The sequence below is a fragment of the Eleutherodactylus coqui genome, chromosome 9 (genome assembly GCF_035609145.1).
Source record: "Eleutherodactylus coqui strain aEleCoq1 chromosome 9, aEleCoq1.hap1, whole genome shotgun sequence".
Classification (NCBI taxonomy): domain Eukaryota; kingdom Metazoa; phylum Chordata; class Amphibia; order Anura; family Eleutherodactylidae; genus Eleutherodactylus; species Eleutherodactylus coqui.
This window is the reverse complement of record NC_089845.1, coordinates 88,385,889-88,400,513: the sequence shown is the minus strand read 5'-3', so window position 1 is coordinate 88,400,513 and position 14,625 is coordinate 88,385,889. Positions and strand designations below refer to the sequence as shown.

The 14,625-nt window shown below is 40.3% G+C and overlaps 1 protein-coding gene across 5 annotated transcripts in view; it reads right to left on the bottom strand.

The window, feature by feature from the left end:
- Positions 1–14,625, bottom strand: part of ZNF521 (zinc finger protein 521) — a 332,314-nt gene that overhangs the window by 316,100 nt on the left and 1,589 nt on the right. The window lies entirely within an intron of this gene.

Genomic DNA, 14,625 nt, shown 5'->3' with positions numbered 1-14,625 from the left:
CGGCTCGGTGGGGTTTTAGCCGCAAGTGGCTTTTGCTGTGTAAGAATGCAACATTAACAAAACAATAAGAAAGTTTATAAGCATCAATTCTGTGTATGGAAGGCATAGAGCAATAACTGTGATATATCTTTACTCCAGGAAGGGACGTAAGGCTTAGGGTTCTTTCATAACTGCGCTTGGAGGTTCCATTTTCCTGCTCTGTTCGGGGAGCAGAGAAGGGGAATCCCTTGGCCGAACGGGTTCATCTTATGACAGAACTGAACAGCGCTGAATGGACTCCATTAACTATAATGACTGCCAATGCATGCAGCGCTTTTTCTTTCGGTATATTGTGCCAGATCTGAGACGCAACCTTTCGAACACAGGTTCCAGCGCAGATGTGAAACCGCCCTTAAAGGGGTTGTTTGGTTAATTAAAAAGATACAATAATGTTTGTGCAGTAGTTACTGAAGAAACGTATACATCACACTGTATTTTCAATGCCGACTCTAACTCCTGTTCTCCCCAACAGTCATATGACTGGAAGGGTGCAGTGTATCACATAGCAGCAAGAAGTCCCATCTGCTGTTCATGTGTTTTTCCCTACAGTATTGTATTGTCCCATTAGATGGATTATCATTGATGGCATAGCCATCTGAATCATTAAGTTGATATCAGGTATGGAAGGACCTACACAGACAGTATAATATCATAGAAATTGAACTTGGTGGGGCACCTTGGGTTAGCACTCTCACAATCTCCAGTCCCAATAGTAACCCCCAAGGCTTTGTTGACACCACAAATACAGTCCCTCTCTCCAGGTAGCAGTTCAGAACCGCCACAATACTCAAAGAACGCTTCAAGTTAAGGGGTTTCCTCAGGTCTGATAATCCCACACAAAGCCACAATGGGTTCCAGTCAAGACAACAAGTCAGTTGGGTTAACATCCAGGTCAGTGGGCCAGACCCAACTGTACTCTCACAGACCAAGCCAGCTGATGATTGCAGCTTCCAGTCAGTCTTAAGCCCCATTTACGCGCAACGATTATCGCTCAAAATTCACTCAAACTATGGTTTTTAAGCGATAATCATTCCGTGTAAATGCTATTTCATTTGCTTTTCGTCAAATGAATTTTTAGTTGAGCTTAAAATCTATTGTTCGGCCAGAGAGCTGATAGCAGGAACCGCACGCTGGGATTCTCCACAGGAGCGCTGATAACATTGTACTCCGCTGCAGTCCCGCGCCAGAACAAAGAGGCTGTATACAGAGAACAGACCACCTGCTGTTATCTGCATACAGCGCATGGAGGCTCATTTACTTGCAAATAAAGCTAATAAGCTGCTAATGGGCATTAGTGCCCATTAGCAGCTTATTCAAAATGATCGTTCAAATGGTCATTCTCCCAATCTTTTGAACCAATTTTGAGTGATCATCTTTGCGTGAAAATGGGGCTTCTTGTAGCCATCGCAACCAGACTTGACACTTCCTGTGCACTCTACTGCTAGAAGGGTCACAATTCCCAGAGACATGCTAAGCAGCCCCAAATGTATTCTCTGACTCCACCCTTGTAATGCCAAGAGGCATTTACACACCTGTGACCAAAGAACAGTGCAACCCTGATGCCTGCCTGTAATCATATACAATTAGAAAGAGATACAATACCTGCTAAGAAGACTACAGCACACAATGGCAAAAAGTACATAATACAACATAAAACTCATAAAAAGCATGACCAACCCCAGTTAACTTCACTGTAACAATTGCAGTCTAATACATGGCAGCAATAGTGTTTAGTTCACACATACAATTGGTAAAGGGGTACAGTTCATGGTTGCAGCGGTTTACCTCAACCACCCCCCTACAACTTGCCTAAAATGTCAAGTTAGTTTATGTTATGTACCGAAACACGTCCCTGTGAGAGCATGAAATTATGACTTGTATGTAATATTGCTCCACAACAGTGTCATTGTATTGTATCTATAATAGCCTAATATTGTTTTTTGCAAATAATATTGTATATATGTTCAGATCTGTGTTGGCTGCTCCATTTTGCCTTCAAAATGCTGGAGGGCACATTAGAGTTAATGGGGTAAACTGGGCACCATTCGTGCCTATTGTATGCTAGATCTGGAACTTCAGTCATTTTCATTGTTCAACTCCTAGGATGCAAATGAAATGCGCTATTTTTGATCTGAGCCATACAATTCTCTTCACAATTCTGTGGAGTCTGACATCAATGCCTAGTGCATATGCTTCTAAAGTCACATACATTGTGTGTTGAGTAGGAATTTTCCACGCAAAAATCGTAAGAACATAAAAGTATTAGCCACTTATTAGCAGTTCCCTTTTTTCTCTGTAGTTGCAGATCCAAACATGATATACAGAAAGCTTTACATTAGATCCAGCAGGTATAATTATACATATAACCTAGAACTTTATACAGATCACCTCCCATGACATCTTGAGTTTGTGTCTAGTTCAATGCTAGTGTGATGTGTCAAATCTCAGTCCCTTTTAAATATTTAGTAGAGCTGGGATTCTAAAATATTAAATAACCACCTTTGTACAGAAGTCTACAAAGGTGGCAGGTTTGACCTAGGGTTTCGAGGAAATACTGCAGTTGATATGGATCTGTGGGTGTGGGGGGAGGTAAGGGGGGGGGGCAATTCTCCTTGTGGACAGCGCCAAGTTGGTGCAGGAAATTTAGTAGGCTATGTAATGCTCCTTGGTAAAAAGGTATGCAAATTAGTTTTCTTTCTAGGAAGGAAAACGATCTCTCTCTAGTGCCACCTATTGGAAGGAGCTACCCGACAAGTCTACATCTAACCCCTTAACAGGTCTTGCAACATGGTAAAGGATGCAAACCAAGCCAGACCCTTCTCTAGACATCCATCTGTAGACCGTTGTTTCAGGGATTTTGCTCTTAGTCGGTGGAAACCAGGGTACTGGTTGGCCAAGTGAAGGTACATACAGATTTAGATACATATTATGTAGTATACAATTCATCCTGCTGCACACTCTGTTGTTGAATCCTATGTCAAAGAATCAAGTACAGCAAGGTGCTTCGATCAAGTAAAGGCTGCATTTCAGTCAGTAACAGTAAGCAAGTATACACAAGTTTAAGCAACATATGGGAGTTCTTTAAAAGACTGTCGTACCACCAAATACACCATACAAAATAGAAACTATGTACAATGATAGGTTGATCTTTTCCTTAGTTCCTTTTTGCCATATAATACATACAACCAATTCTAAAAATTCCTTTTGGCCGTTTTTCTAAGGAGCTAAGCTTAACCTCTTACGTTATGTTATCAATTATCCTTCCTCAGAAGAGCTGACCACATAGTACCTGTTATATAAAACATTCATGACAGCATATCAGCACATCAATACAAGGTTTCAACCATTGCGGTCTTTGTCAAGCATATGCCTATCTACATTGGAGCAAAGAAAGTCCGCTGACAGGGGAAAGTTGAGACACCCTCATACACATCAGATAGTTGCCCGAATTTTAACTAATGTGCACAGTCGCCTTAAGAGTCCCAACGCTAGGAACACACTGGACTTTCTGTGCATAACATACAAACAAAGGTTCTAAAAGCAAAGCCAGTACATAATTAGAAGCCCAGCATTAAACAATATCCTGCTGCTGAACATAATCTATTTCTATAACACTCAGATACAAACCCTCAAAGAGCTACAAACTATGCTAACTTTATTTAGTTTCTACATTTCCTTTCATTTCTATTTAGCTCTGCTGTCCTGCGAATATACTGCTACATATAGATACTGTATTAGCATATGTACACAGGACAGCTGAGCAAAGTTCCGTTATTCTCTATGAAAGGTATAGACATCTAATTTTCAGGCCTCGTAACTGAAACTCTGGTGCCATTAGCAACAGAACTTTGGACTGCTTTCAGAACTACATATTTTAGACATATGAAGCTTCAAGTCAATAAAGTAGCACAAAAGTTATTGTCGGATCGGACCTCTCTTGAGAATAACTGCCACTCCTAGTGTATAGAAAAACCACAGACTTTTTTGTTTTTCTATTAAAAAAGGCTATGTTCACATCTTCTCTGGAGGCTTAGTCAGGAGCCTCCATTGCAGGTTCTATTGTTTTTGACAAGAAGAACAGCGATGCATGCAATGCTATTTTTCCAACCAAAAAGACGGACACAGCATCAGAATCCTCTGGACAGTAGTAGGCCCGATGTCTATGGGCAAATTTGATTTGCGGAATCCGCGAGGGAAATCCGCAAATCAAGCCGCCCATAGAGATGCATGGGCATCCGCAAATGGATTAAAACATGCGGACTTGATTTGCGGACCTTTCGGTCTGGAAAGTCAATGGAAGCCGTCCGATCCGTGGCACACCAGCAGCTGATGCTGTGGACTTGCCACGAATCCGTGGGAAAGCAGGATATTAAAAAAAAAACTGTACTGAGCATGTCCGACGGTGAGCCGTGAGGCTCATACGCACTACAACAAACCCGTAAATGGAGGGATCCGGGTGGACACCGCTGCCGGGGAAACGCAGGAAAGCAGTACTCACTGGCTACGGGCAGTGCTGGATTGCGTATGGGAATGGAATCGGCACGTGCCATTGACATGAGACCTTAGAAGTCAACAGGGTCCATCAGTCACGCAAACCATGGTGCAGATGTGAACAAAGCCTACTATCAAGATTGTTTGGTTTCATTCAATACAAGCATGAGTATGCATGCTATAAAGAATATTCATCACAGACAAAGTTATAAAGACGTTCCAGGACCAAATAAAAGCCTTTTACTTTTATACATCTCATAACACTCAGATTTGTAACCCGTATGAAACAGGCTTTAAAGCGTCTATATCACTAAAATATTTTCTGTTAATTAAAGCCATATAGAAAAACCACATTCTATTTTTTTAAATCTGTTTTTATTTTCTGATTGTAGATATCTTTTTCGGCTGTCTATACATGACTATTGGGCATGCCATCTTTCCCGAGCTACATTTAACAGCATTTAGTGATATGCTTTACAGCAGCTTCATAGGCCATTCACACAATGGTTGACCCACTGACTTGTATGGGAGACTGTTCTACACATGTTCTGTGGTCATTGCGCAGGGAGGGGGGAGTATATAGTCACAGCTGGTCACCTATTGTGAATGGTGGAGCCTGAGTTATCTACATAGAGATGTTCATCTTTCATTGTAATCCTGTCCGAGATGTTCGTAAAATGACTTTTGCAAACTTTTCACTCGAGATCAGGAAGTATCAGCCTATTATTAGGTTCTGTGCTCAGCGTGAAAAATGCAGGAGGATTTTTAAAAGTATATGGTAAATTAAAAATTAAAATAACACACTAGAAGTGTTTTTAAAAGGTCTTTAACATAAAAATATGATTTATAGAATTGGTCATTTTCTGATGACACGTTCCCTTTATGACAGTTGTAATTTGCAACAGGACCTTAAGAGACCTCTTGAGACTCCACCCCTCAAATGTCGCATCAATTACTGGTCAGGAGAATACTATGAAGTTATGGATGATCAAACTGATTAATGCAGATTAAAGTATGATGTATATTAAAACATTTGAAAACCGGATCCATGTCTCAATCATATGTGAGGTTGACACTGATGGCATATCACCAATACCAGGTCCCCAGCTTTGCCATTCATAGTAACCCACTTAGTATCATAACTCTTCGCTTATAATTACATGTATCAAGTTTGTTGCAGACATTTGTGACTGTCGTTCATCTGAATGGTGCTTACAGAAATCCATGACCCCATTGAGATGAATGCAATTTGTTTTTAGTTGCAGACATTTCAGCCACAGCTCTGCTGCATGTGAATATAAACTTAGGCTAATTTCACACAGGTGAGTGCAATATTGGGCCATAAAACTCAGCCCTATAGCGCGCTCGCCAACATGTGATGTCCCTGCGGATTTTAAATTTTTTTTGTGTTAAAACCGCTTCGCATCACTTCAGGAAAGTAGCCCGCGGCGAAGGATCAAGGAGTGTTTCCCATTGTTTTCAATGGGTAAACCTTGCATTGCACTCATGTGCACCACGCATTGAAAACAATGGGCAATGCAATGTGTTCCGAGGTGTTTTGTTTACGGGACATCATAAGCACAGCAGCCAGTAATATCCCATTAAGGCTGGGTTCACACAGGGCGGATTCCCGTCGGAAATCTCGCGGTTTGGCCACAGTAAAAACCGCGAGGTTTAAGCCGTGGCGGCTTTGAAGGGGCCCGGCCGCTTGCTTTTCCGTTGCGGCCGGCGCTCCCATAGAGGAGAGCGCGGCCACGACGAAAATAAACAAGAAAAGTAAATAGACATGCTGCATCTTCTGAAACCGCGGCGGCCGCAGCCGCGGTTTCAGCCGGATTTACCGCAGCGGATTGGCCGTCCCGTGTGGACGAGATTTCTGAGAAATCTCGTCCACATGGCTGGCTAATCCCGAGATTAGCGGCCGCGGGCGGATTTGCCGCCGCCAGATGCTGCGTGGCAAAGCCGCGGCAAATCCGCCCTGTGTGAACCCAGCCTAATAGGCTGTGGTAGTCTGTATAGGTGATGTCAGAGGGGAGACCCAGAGCAGCTCCGTAGGAGACTGCGAATGTGTAGAGAGGCGAGTATATGCTGGTTTGTTATGTTAATGCATGGGGAACTGCTTGTACAGAAATAAGAGAGTCTGTCAGCTTGAACAGGTTGTCCAAACTGCAGGCATTATATTACAGAGCAGGAGGAGCTGAGCAGATTGATATATAGTTCTATTGGCGAATATTCAGTATAACGTGTGTTTTATTCACTTATATCACTGCTGGTTCTGAGCTGAACAGTCCGGTGGACGGTCCTAACAGTGATTGACAGCTACCCCTGTATAACTGTCAGTGACAGATTACATGAATAAAATACACAGGTTTTCCTGAATCTTCCCCCATAAAACTATATACAATCTGCTCAGCTCCTCCTGCTCTATGACATCATGCCTGGAGTTTGGATAACATGTTCTAGTTGACAAAACACAATGTCGATTTTCTAGTTCCATTTATAGGCCTCTCACTAGCCAAGCCAGAAACCTACTGCACACTGATAAGGGGCAAAAACACAGAAACAGCTGTCTGTGTATGGTTTCATGTTTTTTAGTTTTCAATTCCCAATTACTGTTATCGAGAGTTGTATAAAGGGTCTGACATTGATTTGCAGGAATGTTGCCAATAGGTGGCGCTGCAGAGGTACTGTTCCATCTTCCTTATTTGCATCTAGGTTGCTTTTATTCTTCAGCAGTTGCAAATAGTCAAAGCATGATAATTCGTCTGATGTGACATGGATGCAGAAAACTACCAGCATATATTGAATTTAGAACGGTAATAATAATACTTTGAACTGCTATCGGTACTACCGGTACTCAATTTGTTACATCCTGTGGGTTCAGTTCAAAGTTTTCTGGAAAAAATTGTTGACATATGCAAGGAGCAAAAACTATATGGCTCAACGGTGAAGATATGACAACACATCACTGAAAAGTAAAGTCAAGAGATACAAGGTGGGATAAGTACACATTCCTGTTTTGCTAAATCACAACCATGTTCCATTTACTAATACACATCCTTATAGATATTATCACAATATAATGATTACTACTTTACCCCTTTGATGCCACAGCCATTTTACATCACTGCATTCCAAAACACATAAAACCTTTCCATTCATGTAGCCATTTGAGAGTTTTTTTTATGAAGAAGTTGTATTATTATAGGCATCATTAATATAATGTACTGACATACTTTTGTGTTTTTTTTTCTTCTGGGAGGGAAATGGAAGAAAAAAAAATAGCAATTCCACAACTTTTTGGGTTCATTATGGTGTTCACATTGCGGTGTAAGTAACTAGTTAAACTAAGTCTGTCACCTCGAACAACAATATTAAAGTAACCCTACCATACAATGTGTGAACACCAGATCAATCAAAAAAATAACTTTTTTTCCTTCCTCAGTTGTTCCAATACCCCCCCCCCCCCAAAAAAAAAATCTGATTTTCCATGCGCTATGCTAATTACTCTCAAACCATCAAATGGACAGTTCCACTGCCACACTTGTCAGGGCTCTCTCCCCCTCCATCAGTGCAACCATGCCCATCCTGCTGATGTTTGACCTCTCCAGAGAGATTGCATTGCCACCACACTTCTGGCTTCAGCACATGCACAGCAATGTCTGTTTGGGTCCTCATGGCCTTGATGTTTCACACATGTGCTGAAGCCAGATGAGCTCGGCAATGGAACCGCCCATTGGACAGATTGAAAGGAATTAGTATGACACGCAGGAAGAGCGGAAAATTAGATTTTTTAGCACTGAAACTACTGAGGATGGAAAAAAAACAGGTACAGTTAGATTTATCTGTTTGTACATCGTATGTTAGAATTACTTTACTGTGGTTAATGAAGACAACAGACTGCTTTTAACTTTATTCTGCATGTCCATCAAGACCTAATAGGAATACACTGAAGGAAAACCTGGAGGACCTTATCAAGCCTCCAGCTGCTATGGAAACCCATCAGTAAATCATGTTGCAGAAGGGGGCAAGATGAAGTGACAGAGGAGGTGCATGGCGGATGGCACAAAGGGGTTAATATAGTAATCCAAGATAAATTATAGTGTTTGTTATACATCACACCGAAGGTTCACCTACACATATCATTAAAGCTTCCTATATACAGTACATTATATCTAATGTGTAAGAAGGCAGCTTGACCGTATAGCATTTTGGGTTTTAATATGGCCGATCTTTGCTTTCAACAAGAGGTAAGGTAGCATGTATGCTTAGGGGTATGTTGGGGAGATAACTCTCAATCAATACCATGTTAAATGGGTTGCCCAACCACATACAATATGTTATGAACAGCTTACAAAGGTTTGCTGTACCGATTCCCTGACAATCCCGTGACGATGCTTCAAGAGTCCCCTGTTGGTCTGTTCACCTGGCTCCAGGGATTATGAGTCAACATGACACATGACTACTGTCTGCACCCCTGAGGTCACAAATGAGGCCATTAACTGGCCGTAGGGGTCACGTCATGTTGGTACATCATCTATAGATCAGGATAGATAGAAACCAGTGGGGAAACAGGGAAATGTTGCTATGAGAGAGGTAGGGAATTGGTAAGGTCTTACCTCGTTATTTTATAGCATTGTAAGCCATTAAAATCATGTGTTTGGAAAACCTCTTTAAAACTACACTAAGTTTGGCCAGCACAAGAAATATCAAAATAGGTCACCGACAGTCAGTTGTGCATGAAGCAGCATGGCAATCTTCTGAGAACTCTAAGTCCATCATGAAGTTTTCGCAAAAGGATTATGCCTAACCGTTATACCTATATATTACAATCCGAAAATGAGCTGGCACGTTCTCACACAACTGAAACTGTCTGCACACCTTTACAGCTCCTCTTCACTGATTCCAGTATATATATTTTTTCTCCTCACCTTCTTTTCACCGGCATTTGGTGACGTTAGTATTGGCACCTGAAACTAGTAAGTTGTCAAGTGAGGGGTCTCCAATGCCCAGTTTCAATGGAACGTCACTTCCACTGGGCAGTGGAGATTGCCCACCTGACAATTTACCCCTATTGGGTGCTTAAACTAATGGCACTGATAGTGGGCAAACGGGGGCGGGCACTGCTGTAAAGAAAACAAAAGTGCCAAAATCAGGGAACCGATGGCTGTAAAAGTTTTCAGGCAGTTTCGGTTGTATGAGCACATGATAAGCCCTCTTTAAATTGCAAAGGCCATAGGACAGTCTTTTGATCCCAAAATCACCAAAATACAATGAAAAAGGAGAGCTGTGGTTCCTTTTTGCCAAGAGTCAAGGGGATGGGAAGGGCCTTCCTAGTGGATGTACCTCCAATAGCATCTACTGACTTGTATTAATGAGATCTTAGATGATGTTCAAGTAGTGAAGGTTTCCTCTGTGCCAATAACAAATACTTGCCATTGAGTTCTAAACTGTCTTAGCTTGTCACAAACATCCACGGATTACATTTTAATCAACGTCCATGCTTACATTGCCTGAATCTACAGCACCTTTATATACAGAGCTAAAATATATTAGATTAGGCTGTGATAAAGCGATGCACATTTTTGGTGCATATCATTGCTTTTCAAATCATACAAAGAACTGCATAACCGTATCTTTTCGTGGGCAGCTTGACTATGGCAAGCTTACAGAGCTCTGCAGAATTACTCATTTTACAAACTGGGCATATGACCATAACTGGATTCTTCATGACCACTTGCTTTCCAAACATCTGTAGTTCTTTAAGGAAATCAGATTTCTAAAGTTGTACAGAATCTCATTTTCACCCTTACATTCAACATAGCAGTTCAGGGTATTTCTAACTTGTAGTAATTATACCTCTAAGTTTTTCCTTAAAGCCAGAACTATATACAAACATTTGTAAAGGGACACTTAACACAGCAATGATCATGTGGCAGTTCCAACCCATAGAAATACATTAAGTTGTTGCATGATAACATCACTTTCATGAGATGTTCATGCGACATTGGCACAAATATTAAATATACACACACATATGTACTTTATATATCTTCCTATGTACAAGTCTCATCTACAATGGCTAGCTAATCAGTGATTCTACAGTTATACATAGAGATTTTAAACCATTCATCAATGGTTTAATAGGTTATAACCGTATAATAGATAACACGGGTGAAAATCCGCAGTAACTAAGAGTGGCTTAAGCAAATCATCCTCAGTAGGTCTTCAACTGAAAATAGGGAGTGAGAAGTTACCACTGTAAGTACTATTTCAAACAGACTTTTCCTGGTAAGATGTTTGTCCATGTGCAGATCAATTGCGTTTCATTGCAGTTTACAGCATTCAAATGCTTCAGCAGAGAATCCAATCCCAGGTGATATTAACAGCAATTGTTGACTTTCTATTACCCTGCAATATTAATGTAAAATATATTTGAATCAATATGAAGTGTATATTCTAGAACAGGGAAGGTGGAATGCCTGTTACCTTCTATAGCTAGATCAACTCCCTAGCCAAAGGGAGAAGGAAAAAAAAAAACACCACATGGCCATATTTCTGATTTAATTGAAATAGGATTAGAAAGTTGCATTTCTCCCAGTGGGCTGGGAGGTGATCTTTGACAGCTCAACAGGAGCCAATAGGAAAATTCAAATACATTGAAGGGTAACTAAATGCATTTTGCCAGGTATTCATCTTCACTACCAAGAGTATTCAAATTAAAAGCTGTTTCAGCTTGAAATAATTCTAACTTTTTATACAGTACATAAGAAAAAAAAAGTTCCAACCCTCACTGTAACAACCACGTCAGACATCAAATCTGGATGGAAACAATTAATGAGACACAGACTTCTAGAAATGCATTCTGGAATGCTTCTTTTAGAGTCGAAGTGGAAAAAGCTAACTCCTTCTAAAAAGGTAGTGGGGGGAAGGAATAAGAAAAAAAATAAATTAAAAAAAAAGGATAAAATGATAGTGAAATATGGCTAAAGATGTGAAACTTTGTAACTACTGAAGGTAAAGATTAATTACTAAATCAAAAAGGACAAGGATGCTATGAAAGACCTTGTTAAACTTACAATGTAGTATATTTTGCATACAGCTTATTACGCATGTTCCATTGTATCTTCCTGCAATACAATATTTATGTCAAGGAAGACATTTTCTTTATGAGAGTTCTAGCTTTTCCACAGAAGGACTTCTGATAGATCAGTACTTGCAACATGTTCTGACCACAAGACCATCATTAAACTCTAACTCTACTGGGAGCTATGTCAGGACAGACCAAAGCTCAACTAATGGAAGACCACACCCAGTACAAGAATCCAGTTAATCAAAAGAAGAAAAAAAAACTCTTGCGAGCAAGATGGCAAAAGAAAAATACAAGCGTTGAAATATATGTTTTACAGAACTTCTACGTGCACAACTCTGGTTTACAGACTGTAGAATTTTCTTCAAGTTTAGTTCTGCTGAGCACAACAAAAATTCTGAAGCAGTGAAGACCCAGAATGACTGCTTTATGCACACTATATGTAGTTTTATACTCAATCTACATAACACAAGAAGAATTCATACACATGCTGTAGGAATAAGAGGGCAAGGGCCTGTTAAAGTCTAAAAAAAAAAAAAAAATTAATTGATGTCGGCTACTACTTAATAGCATGGGTATTAAAAGGCAAGGTCAACATCAAGAGTCAAGTGAACATATTCCAACTTTCCATCAACAAGCATCTAGTTCCAACCTTTAATAAGAAAGCTCACTGACACAGAGTCATTTCTATCCAGAAATGGTTTTTTTCAGTATTTATATGTCTACAACATATTTGTATTCGACATTGGCCTCTTCTGTATCAAGTGAAGGCTACAAAAAGGTTATGTACGTGATGTGATATTTACAAGGGATTGTTTTATTGCTGGGCAGAATATACCAGACCTGTTCACAAAAACATAAACGGAATCAAATCAGTAATAACATGCAGTAGAAATGATTACAAAAATAAATAAATAAAAAACCTGTAAAAATCACAACTACTGGATGTGTAAAAATGCTTTATTGATGACATCGCAGCTAAAGATTATTCTTAATTTTTTAGGTCTCCATATAAAAGGCAGGATATGTTTGTGTCAGACCTAAATAACAAAAATAAGTTCCAGTTGTATCTGTGGACATAATGGCATGACAGAAAAGCTACGGGTGCTCAGAGTGAGAGCAATATGTAGGTCAATTGTAATAAATCTCAACCTCTATTTCGAGTACAACTGGGATAATGAAGATCCTGTGATAAGCAGCTTTGACAAGCAATAGTCAAAAACAATATCACAAAATCGCTTTTGCATGGAAAACCATGCAAAACGACTTTTTTTTAATCTCTTCATTATTATTGGTTTCGCTTTACTTTCCCAATTTTCAATGGAAATCTGGATAAAAATCCATATATTTCACACGTAGTATTTTTTATGTAGAACAGAACTAAAAATGACAATTATATGCAGAAAATACATCTTCCAAGCCAATCTCAGTGAGAGGGAAGCTAAGGGGAAGGACTTTGCCATATACTTCCTTTATCTTTTTAACCATCACTGCCACTTGGACTGATAGGTTCACCTTAAAAGAATCCTGAGAGCATGTAAGTAGTTGATGGCATTGATTACTTGTCACAGAACAGACATACAGGCCCTGGAACACACACTGCACTGGCATAGCTGAAGTTAACCAGATTATATATAGGTTGGCAGCTATAAAAGTTGTTGGCATCTCAATAACATTTCCTTTTTCTTCTGGGTAATAACCAGCATATACAATTTTATACATAAAACTTTTCTACTAGTTGTATCGCTTTGAAGTACTTATCCCTAAATGAAAAGAGGATTCCTACATCAGGAGACGACCTCAGTCATCGCTTTGTTTAATAGAGCAATTCGATGTTAAGACTGAAAACCTGAGGTTTGTCTCAGCTTTGCTGAACCTGAAATAAATTGACACTGGCCTCTTAACGATCTACATCCAAGGTAATCTAAATGAAGCTTGGTTAAAACTACATTTCTATGTGCAACTAATCTTCCCTAAAATTTCCCCATCTACTGATTGAAGATCTATGACTAATGCCTCCAATGATGATTATTGAAAGGGGTGGGGTGAGGGGGGTGTATGAAGAGTTGCCAATACAACACCTTCAACTAAAACGCTTTAAAAAAGGTCACACAAAGTCACCATTAATATTTCCATCTTCATAATCCTACGTCTCGTCTCCCAAATTCAATCCATGCAGCAAAATAATTAACCTTCATGTACCTGCTCAAAATTCTCCATTTACCGTATATTATTTCAATATATATTACAGAAAACGCAAAAAAAAGCTTAAAAAAAATAACTACTGAGCATTAAAACGGCACCAACTCAGAACAAATCACTAGTTACATGTCTCCAATTAGTCTGAAAATGTCATGTAAAAAAAAAGAAAAAAAAGGTGAGCAGACCCGATGGTGAACTTGATTCACGAAGAGTTCGGATGAAAATGTGACAAATGAATGACATTTTTAAAAATCCCCTCCACTTCCCAGAAAAAAAGTTTGCTAAGGCACTATATAAAACATTGGGGCTGCAAAAGGGTTGTGCACGCCTGAGCGGCGAGGGTTAACCAGTGCTGGAATCCCATACTGGAGAGCAGACTCCAACATTCCAGTGGGCCCAGCACAGTGTTCAGAGCAACCACAACAAGCCAGCCTTTGTCCTCCTCCTCCCCCGGCAGCAGCCTCTCTCCCTCACACACAGCCCTGACATTAATGGCTCAGGTAATGCCGCTGCCCCTGGATCCGGCCATTATGTGGGGCAAGAAAAAAAGTCCCTAAGACAAAGATGGGACTTCTGACAAACTACACCGTTTTGCTACATTTTAATGTATCAGCTATGTGTGTCCTGGTAGATATTGGCTCAGACCACCATTACCCCTACTTGTCACCATCTCTACATCCTGGGGCCACGACGCCCCGCACAGAACTGATACAATGTAACGGCGCCGTGCGGTCCCTTGTGCTGCCCCCTCTCCACCGTCGTCCTCCTCTCCCTTCTGCTGCTCTCGCCTTAGCACAGCGCCG